Here is a 10000-nt window from a genome sequence, read left to right as displayed (position 1 = left end):
GACTCAATGGCGCGCCGGTGGTTTGATGCTGATGGTAGCATCGAGCGTCCTCCCGGATCTGCAGGCAGATCGGGATGACGCTAGCCAGGACCGTGGCGACCTCATATCTCACCGATATGAAGGTCCTGGCTACCGGCCTTGCATACTGCGCCTGCACGTTCTGCAGCATCCGTCTGCACCGCCTGACGTTGGTGGCCTCATGCCACACCGGGGCAGCGTACCGGAGCGTCGAATCCACCACCGAGGACAGCAGCCGCCGCTTCGCTCCTTTGGGGCCTCCGTGGTTCTGCATCAGTCGGGAGATCCCCTTCGCCGCACGGAGTGCCTTCGCCGTGGCGTACTCGACGTGCGGGGTCCACAGCAGATGCTCGTGCAAAACCACGCCCAGGTATTTGAGGCTCTGCGTAGGCAGCCGCTGTATCCCCTCGATGGCGACCGAGGGCTGCGCATAGCCCCGCCGCATTGTGGACACCATGATGATCTCCGTCTTAGCCGGAGCAAGATGGAGATGACGCTCTGCCATCCACGCGCTGATCATCCGGATCGCCTGCTGCGCGAGTTCAGCCGCCGCCTGCGGCGTCGTGCCGCCCGCCAGCACCACCAAGTCGTCCGCGAACCCAATCGCCTCCACGCCGTCCGGGAACGCCAGCCGCAGGACTCCGTCGTACATTGTGTTCCACAATGTGGGACCGACAATGGAGCCCTGCGGTACACCAGCCGACACCTTCCTGCGCACCGGTCCTTCACTGGTCTCGTAGACCAGCTCGCGCTCGGAGAAGTAGCTGCGCAATATTCTCCTCAGCGCTGCCGGAACGCGTTTCTCCTCCAGGGCCGTGGCGATCGCCCTCCAGCTCGCCGTGTTAAAGGCGTTCTGGACGTCCAGTGCTGCCACCACCAGACACCGAGGATCGCGTCCGTTGGTCCGATGGAATGAGCGCGCGAACTCGCCCCGCTCGACGACCCGCTGGATGGCCTGGACCGTCGATCTCCCACGACGAAAGCCGTATTGCTCCGGCGACAGTTGAGGGGCACTGCTGTCCTCCAAATGATCATTGAGGCGGTCCAAGACACACCTCTCAAACATTTTCGGGACTGCTCCCTCAAGGAGCAGCGGACGACTCGCCGCAGGATCGCCCGGTGGCTTGCCCGGCTTGGGCACCAGGACTAGCCGCGCCTCCTTCCATTCCTTCGGGAACTCGCCTCGCTCCAACAAATCATTGAACACCCGGGCGAACGTCGCCGGGTGCTCTCTGATTGCGGCCTTCACCGCGACGTTCGGGATCCCGTCCAGACCCGGAGCCTTTGTCAGAGCCATCCTGTCGGCCATCGCCAGGATCTCTGCTTCTGTGACGGGTCGTAGGGCCTCCTCGTCGTCGGTCCGCTCGATGACTGGCCACTCGAAGGCAGGATGGGCCGGGAAGAGCGCGTCGACGATTGGCTCCAAAACCGCTCGGTCGGTCTCCTGCGGGGTGCGGCCACGCAGCTTGGCCATCACCACCTGGTACCCGAGACCAAACACGTCGCTGTCGACTGCGTCAATCAGCTCCTGCAGCTTCCCGCTCCGGCTCTCCTGGATCGCTCGCTGCAGCTGTCGTCGCAGGTCGTGAAGGCGAGCGGTCGCCACGTCGCGGTCCGCCGAACCTGTGGCAGCACTAAGCCTCTCCTCGGCAAGTTCACACTCCCGACGCAAGTCGCCCAGCTCCGGGGTCCACCAGTACAGCCGTGGCTGTTGATGCTGCTTCGGCCTGCCTACCCTCTCCATGGTGGTGTCGCAAGCGAGGGTCAACGCTCCGACCAGCGCCTCAGACGTATCAGCTTCTGCGAAGCGACAGTCGACGAGGGCGGTCTTGTAGTCCTCGCTGCGGAAGAGGGAGGTCTTCCAGCGAATCCCGGCGTGCGACGCGATAGCCCCGCTCCCGTGCGTCTGCGATGGCTGATGCTGCTGCCGCTGTCCCTGCCGACCCGGCACACCGACGGAATACTCCACGTAACGATGGTCGCTGTGGGTGAAGGTGGAACTCACCCTCCAGGTCCCAGGCAAGGCGATCAAGGTGCTTGCGAACGAGACGTCCACGATGCTTTCGCGCGCAACCCCGTTGCCCATGAAGGTGGGTACGTTGCCGCGGTTGACAACATCGAGCTGCAGATGCTGCACCGTCCCCATGAGCGAGTGGCCCCTGGATGTTGTGCGGGGACATCCCCACTCCTGGCTCCACGCGTTGAAATCACCGGCAAGCACGATGTGCTGGTGACCAACCAACGCCATCTCCACCGCCTCGAGATAGGCGCCAAAGTCCGCTGGCCCGATGTTCGGCGAAACGTAACAGCTGGCAAAGGTGACACCTGCCACTGTGGCCACCACCAGCCCGGGATGGACGCTACCCCACAGGCGTTGGATGGGGTAAGCCCCTGTGGCGACCACTGCCACACTCTGCGCCTCATCCACCGCCCATCTGCCGTTATCCCGAGGCGGCTTGTACAGCTCGCAGGCAATGACGACGTCCACCCGCTGCTCCCGTGCCGTCTGCAGCATCAGGTCCTGCGCTACCCGGCTGCGCCCGAGGTTGACCTGCAGGACCTTTAGGCCCGGGTGCAGGACGGATGTCCTACCCGGTGAGGGCCCCTGCATACCGCACAGCAGACCGCTTCCGTGCATGTCCGAGCCAGGTGGCCCGGTTGGCCGCAACGGATGCAGTGCGTCGACCGGTCTGTCCCGCTCTTGCACTGGTGCCGGAGGTGTCCGTGCTCCAGGCACCTGAAGCACCGCAGCTGTCCCCGAGTCGGTGGTGCCAATCGCGTCGCCAGGCACGAGGTGTGCAACACTCGCACTCGCTGCTGGTGCACCCGCTCCGCCGCCTTCACAGACATCCGCACGTACGCTGTCTGCGTGCCGTTCCACGCCTTTACCAGGTGCACGGCGGATTCGCTCACCGTCTCCGAGCTGGACTCCTTCACCGCCGTCGCCACATCCGTCGCCACCGCTAAAGGGTCCACCTCATCTAGGCGGACCTCCACCGTCTCCGTCACCAAACGGGTGGTGGCCGGAGCTGCTGCCTGCGCGCAAACCTGCTGCACGCGTTGCAGAATTTCCTCTGCGTTTGCACCATCCTGCAGGTCCATCACCAGCCGGTCCCGCGTTGTGCGTCGTCCAACGCCTAGTTTGGCCTGGTCTTCGGCCAACGACGGAGCACTACGGATCAGCTGGTAAACATCCGTCCATGACTGACCCTCGCCTGGGGCTACCTCGATGGCGTCCAGCTTTTTCTTCGCCAGCTGCTTGCGTGGCTCAGATTGCGGACGCGGCATGACCTGCTGCTGCACCACGGACCGCTGTGGCAGAGGCCGTTGCGGCTGTTGTCGTTGCTGCGGTTGCTGCCGCTGCTGTTGCTGCTGCCGTTGCGGAAGCTGTGGCCACTGTTGCTGCCGCTGTTGCTCAGCCGTCTGCTGACGTGGCGGCTTACGACGCACCACCTCAACCCAGGAGCCGCCATCCGTCGTCTGAGGTGGCTTGCTCGTAGCCACCACCGCGTCCTGCTGATATCCACGCTGCTGCGTGCTCTGCTGCGTAGCCCGCTCCAGCTGCTGCTGCACAGTAGTTGGCTGCTGGTTCTGCCCGACGGTCTGTGCCACCAGCGCCGTCAACAACTCCCGCTCCTTCCGGAGCTCCTCGCGCAGCTGCTGATTGTCAGCAACCAGCCGCTCCTCCCGCTGCCGAGCCTCCAGACGCGCCTCGCGGAGGTCTTGCCGAGCCTGCTCAGCTGCCGCCTCCATCTGAACTCGCAGGAGCGTTACCTGCTCCTCCAGCTTTTTGACGACCGCAAGCAACATCTCGCTGTCGAGTTTCGCCTCGCTAATGATGCGTCGCACCTCGCTCGACGGAGAACCTCCAGTGCCAGTCACCAACCTGGCCGCATACTTGCTGGAGCTCGTGGCTCCACTAACAGCCACACCCTCCATCACCGGCGTTAGCGGGACAGTGAGCCGCTTGCCCGCGCTCATGGCCGATCTGCTCCTGGTGGTGGCTGCGCTCGGTTCGTCAACCGAGAGTGTTCGCGCCCTTAAGCCCCTGTCCATGGCCCTGTGAAAGCCAGCCTATCAAGGTTTTTATTTATTGTTATATTTGCTCTAAAACCAAAAATAAATATTAGTTTCGGAAAACAAATATTTAAAACCAATAAATATTTTGCCCGGGTTCGCCTCCTTATCCAGCGTTGAGATCACCGCCTGTCGGTATGCAACCCGCATACACCGACCCGGGTTGCCCGCTGGTACCGACGTTGAAATCTCCCAAGCGCACGGGTTGTTGTCGCCGCTACCGCTGAATCCGCTATCGTCCACCAGGTGACGCCACTGATGAAGTCTCCCGTTAGTTCCGATAGATGGCGCTGCCCCGTGTCTCGGCTAAGGCGAAAGCTCGGAGCCGAAAGCTTTGCCAATGACGCCGATGACGTCAGCACAAACGTCAACACGTCAACACGTACACACGCGACGATCCACCTGACGCCGCTCTGCCGCTGTTTTTCACGCACTTTTTTCTCAGTTTTGTGGCGTTTTCCACACTGCCACCGTCCGGAAAATTGTTCTTCGGCGTCGCCACTACGTAATAAACGTGCCACTTGATGTTTTTGTCGTCTCTTTCGCGAATAAATAGCACTTGTTTGTTCCCATACAAAATGTATGGGAGAGATTTATATCGCTTTTATCAGGCGAGCATCGTCCTGTTTTGTTATTTTTCCACCATTAAAAGGTAAAAGGCACTAAAACTCAATGTTTATAACACTTTTTAGCCCTTTTTTCGCAATTTTACACCCTGATTTTCGTATTTTAACACGAGCGACACAGAGGCACGTCCTAACACCGTGAATGACAGCTACGCACACACAGGGATAACTGGCTTGTGGCCGCCAAGCGTTCATAGCGACGTGGCTTTTTGATCCTTCGATGTCGGCTCTTCCTATCATTGTGAAGCAAAATTCACCAAGCGTAGGATTGTTCACCCTTTCAAGGGAACGTGAGCTGGGTTTAGACCGTCGTGAGACAGGTTAGTTTTACCCTACTGGTGTGTGCTGTTTGCCGCTATCTTAACGGAATTCCTGTGCAGTACGAGAGGAACCACAGGTACGGACCACTGGCTCAATACTAGTTCGACCGGACTTTGGTATGACGCTACGTCCGCTGGATTATGCCTGAACGCCTCTAAGGTCGTATCCAATCCGAGCTGATAGCGCTTCTCAAACCCATTAGGTGATCGGAAGCTAGCGGGCTTAACAACCCTCCGAGATCCGTCGGTGCTGCCCCGCGCACACTGACGTCTCATCCCCGCTATAGCACTAGACTGAGCCGCAACGGGCGGGAGCACGCTGCACGTGGAAGTACCTTACCACAGGGAACCCTGGTGGCTGTGTTTCCGTCGACCGTGGATACAACTAGTTTCGACACCTTCGACCGCCCGCAAACGACGGGACTACAGGCTGGGAGCTGCGAGTTGTAGAGATGCGTTCGCATCGATCCTCTCAGGCGACCCATGCTTGCTGGTGCTCGCGTTCACTTTGGGAATGGAGTGTTCGCGAGAGTGATTGTTGTGTTGTGTGTGTACAGTTGGTGCTTGCGTGCACTCCCATAGTGGAGTGTTCGCGAGCTTAAAACGCTAAGTCCCGATTAATACTCTCCTCGCAACATTATGTGCGTGGCTCCACGCCAAGTGGGATTAGCGGTGCGAAACGCGATTGGTAAAGTCGATGGTGATGTGCGTACCAACAGGCGATTTGTTAAGTCAAATGCGAACTGTGGTGCAACAGGCAATGTGTGTTTATTATCAGGTGTTGTTGGAAGTCAATACGATTTGACTTTCAAAAATTTTTCTAAGTCCCGATTTTTTTTCTCGTCGAGTAACTACAATGCACTATTTCTATCGCAGCGGACTTGCGGTTCATGGCCTAAATGATCGCGAACGAACACGTATTCGCAAAAAAATTTTTGTATGAAAAAGTCACCACTTGGGTACCTCCATACAAAAGTACCAAGTTCGGGTCGAGTGGTCGATGGACGTCGAAGGCGAAAATTTTTCATCATCGAAAATTTTTTCCAAAGTTGAAGCAAATGGGCCCTAGAGTATGAAAAGTGAAACCACGGATCGATTTGAGAAATAAAAATCTTTGTATGAAAAAGTCACCACTTGGGTACCTCCATACAAAAGTACCAAGTTCGGGTCGAGTGGTCGATGGACGTCGAAGGTGAAAATTTTTCATCATCGAAAATTTTTTCCAAAGTTGAAGCAAATGGGCCCTAGAGTATGAAAAGTGAAACCACGGATCGATTTGAGAAATAAAAATTTTTGTATGAAAAAGTCACCACTCGGGTACCTCCATACAAAAGTACCAAGTTCGGGTCGAGTGGTCGATGGACGTCGAAGGTGAAAATTTTTCATCATCGAAAATTTTTTCCAAAGTTGAAGCAAATGGGCCCTAGAGTATGAAAAGTGAAACCACGGATCGATTTGAGAAATAAAAAATTTTTGTATGGGAGGGCCCCTGCTAGAACATTTTTCCCAAGTGCGACCATTTTACCCAGTGAGTCAAAAAAAATTTTTTTCACGGTGACTCAAAACTTCAATATTAGACTCCCCTGAGTATGAAAAGTGAAACGAAAATCATTTTTGAGAAGAAAAAATTTTTGTATGGGAGGGCCCCTGCTAGAACATTTTTCCCAAGTGCGTCGATTTTGGGTCGCCGACACAAGCTCGGGTCAAAAAAATTTTTTTTTCACGGTGACTCAAAACATCAATTTTAGACTCCCCTGAGTATGAAAAGTGAAACGAAAATCACTTTTGAGAAGAAAAAATTTTTGTATGGGAGGGCCCCTGCTAGAACATTTTTCCCAAGTGCGTCGATTTTGGGTCGCCGACACAAGCTCGGGTCAAAAAAATTTTTTTTTCACGGTGACTCAAAACATCAATTTTAGACTCCCCTGAGTATGAAAAGTGAAACGAAAATCATTTTTGAGAAGAAAAAATTTTTGTATGGGAGGGCCCCTGCTAGAACATTTTTCCCAAGTGCGTCGATTTTGGGTCGCCGACACAAGCTCGGGTCAAAAAAATTTTTTTTTCACGGTGACTCAAAACATCAATTTTAGACTCCCCTGAGTATGAAAAGTGAAACGAAAATCACTTTTGAGAAGAAAAAATTTTTGTATGGGAGGGCCCCTGCTAGAACATTTTTCCCAAGTGCGTCGATTTTGGGTCGCCGACACAAGCTCGGGTCAAAAAAATTTTTTTTTCACGGTGACTCAAAACATCAATTTTAGACTCCCCTGAGTATGAAAAGTGAAACGAAAATCATTTTTGAGAAGAAAAACTTTTTGTATGGGAGGGCCCCTGCTAGAACATTTTTCCCAAGTGCGTCGATTTTGGGTCGCCGACACAAGCTCGGGTCAAAAAAATTTTTTTTTCACGGTGACTCAAAACATCAATTTTAGACTCCCCTGAGTATGAAAAGTGAAACGAAAATCACTTTTGAGAAGAAAAAATTTTTGTATGGGAGGGCCCCTGCTAGAACATTTTTCCCAAGTGCGTCGATTTTGGGTCGCCGACACAAGCTCGGGTCAAAAAAATTTTTTTTTCACGGTGACTCAAAACATCAATTTTAGACTCCCCTGAGTATGAAAAGTGAAACGAAAATCATTTTTGAGAAGAAAAAATTTTTGTATGGGAGGGCCCCTGCTAGAACATTTTTCCCAAGTGCGTCGATTTTGGGTCGCCGACACAAGCTCGGGTCAAAAAATTTTTTTTTTCACGGTGACTCAAAACATCAATTTTAGACTCCCCTGAGTATGAAAAGTGAAACGAAAATCATTTTTGAGAAGAAAAAATTTTTGTATGGGAGGGCCCCTGCTAGAACATTTTTCCCAAGTGCGTCGATTTTGGGTCGCCGACACAAGCTCGGGTCAAAAAAATTTTTTTTTCACGGTGACTCAAAACATCAATTTTAGACTCCCCTGAGTATGAAAAGTGAAACGAAAATCATTTTTGAGAAGAAAAAAATTTGTATGGGAGGGCCCCTGCTAGAACATTTTTCCCAAGTAAATTCGATTTTACCCGGTGAGTCAAAAAATTTTGAAAAAAATATTTTGCCAAAATCGTGTTCATTGCCTATTATAAGGGACCAGGTCAGCTCACACGCATTTTTGGAGACCATATGGAAAGTGCGTCTGGGATTGCGGAAATTAAGTTTAGAGTGTTAAATGATGGTTTCGCAATCCCGAAAGGCTCAAAATCCACCCTAAGGTTCCCCGGGTGAAATGTGGTTTCCAAGGTGTGAGCACTATCGGTGATAGAGTTGGAATGTGATTTCCAGAGCGCAGGGCGACTGGGCTAGAGCGAAAATCATAGACAAAGGTAAGTATTGGACTGAACGACTCGAAGCAAACGAAAATCATAGACAAGGGTAATGGACTGAACGACTCGAAGCAAACGAAAATCACATACAAGAGTAATGGACTGAACGAATCGAAGCAAACGAAAACCGCAAACAAGGGTAATGGACTGAACGAATCGAAGCAAACGAAAACCACAGACAAGAGTAATGGAGTGAACGAATCGAAGCAAACGAAAACCACAGACAAGAGTAATGGAGTGAACGAATCGAAGCAAACGAAAACCAAAGACAAGAGTAATAGAGTGAACGAATCGAAGCAAACGAAAACCACAGACAAGAGTAATAGAGTGAACGAATCGAAGCAAACGAAAGTCATGGACAAGAGTACTGAAAATCGGACCAAACCTCTAGAAGCACACGAAAATCATGGACAAGAGTACTCAAAAACACGGACCAAACCTATGGAAGCACACGAAAACCATGAACACAGGGATAACTGAAAACTGACTGTGAACCTATCAGAGCATGTGAAAGCATGGACAAGAGTACTGAAAATCGGACCAAACCTCTAGAAGCAAACGAAAATCATGGACAAGAGTACTCAAAAACACGGACCAAACCTATCGAAGCACACGAAAACCATGAACACAGGGATAACTGAGAACGAACCTACCTATCAGAGCATGTGAAAGCATGGACAAGAGTACTGAAAATCGGACCAAACCTCAAGAAGCACACGAAAATCATGGACAAGAGTACTCAAAAACACGGACCAAACCTATCGAAGCTCACGAAAACCATGAACACAGGGATAACTGAAAACGAACCGAACCTCTCGTAGCAAACGAAAAACATGGACAAAATTATTCGAAACGAACCGAAGCTCGATGCGAAAAACATGGAAAAGCAAGCCCGTAAGTCGCACTATCAAGCCCATAAGTCGCACTATCAAGCCCATAAGTCGCACTATCAAGCCCGTTAGTCGCACTATCAAGCCCATAGGTCGCACTATCAAGCCCGTTGGTCGCACTATCAAAGCCCGTTAGTCGCACTATCAGGCCCATAAGTCGCACTATCAGGCCCGTAAGTCGCACCAAAAAGCCCGTAAATTGCCCTATCAAGCCCGTTAGTCGCACTATCAGGCCCATAAGTCGCACCAACAAGCCCGTAAATTACCCTATCAAGCCCATAAGTCGCACCAAAAAGCCCGTAAATTGCCCTATCAAGCCCATAAGTCGCACCAAAAAGCCCGTAATTCGCACCAAAAAGCCCGTAAATTGCCCTATCAAGCCCGTTAGTCGCACTATCAGGCCCGTAAGTCGCACCATCAAGCCCGTAAATTGCCCGATAAAGCCCGTAAATTGCCCGATCAAGAGCCAGCGCTGCATTGTCGGTTAATCCCGTCGATCGCGCCGGCTATTTCTCAGAAGGTTGTACGGACACCATACCCGGTGGCAAGTACCGCGAAGTTTATAACGCAACAGAACGTTCGCCAGTCGGACACAAGAATTGGAAAAGCTCGTTGTAGTGTACAGGAATCGAACCGAACCTCCTAGCGAGAATAGGGTCCCGTGAGCAATCGCGCGGACCTATGTGAAATGGTTTAGAGTGTGATGTGATGTGATACA

The sequence above is a fragment of the Anopheles moucheti genome, assembly GCF_943734755.1.
Source record: "Anopheles moucheti chromosome X unlocalized genomic scaffold, idAnoMoucSN_F20_07 X_unloc_9, whole genome shotgun sequence".
NCBI classification, from domain to species: Eukaryota; Metazoa; Arthropoda; class Insecta; order Diptera; family Culicidae; genus Anopheles; species Anopheles moucheti.
Note: the sequence above shows the minus strand (reverse complement) of the source record.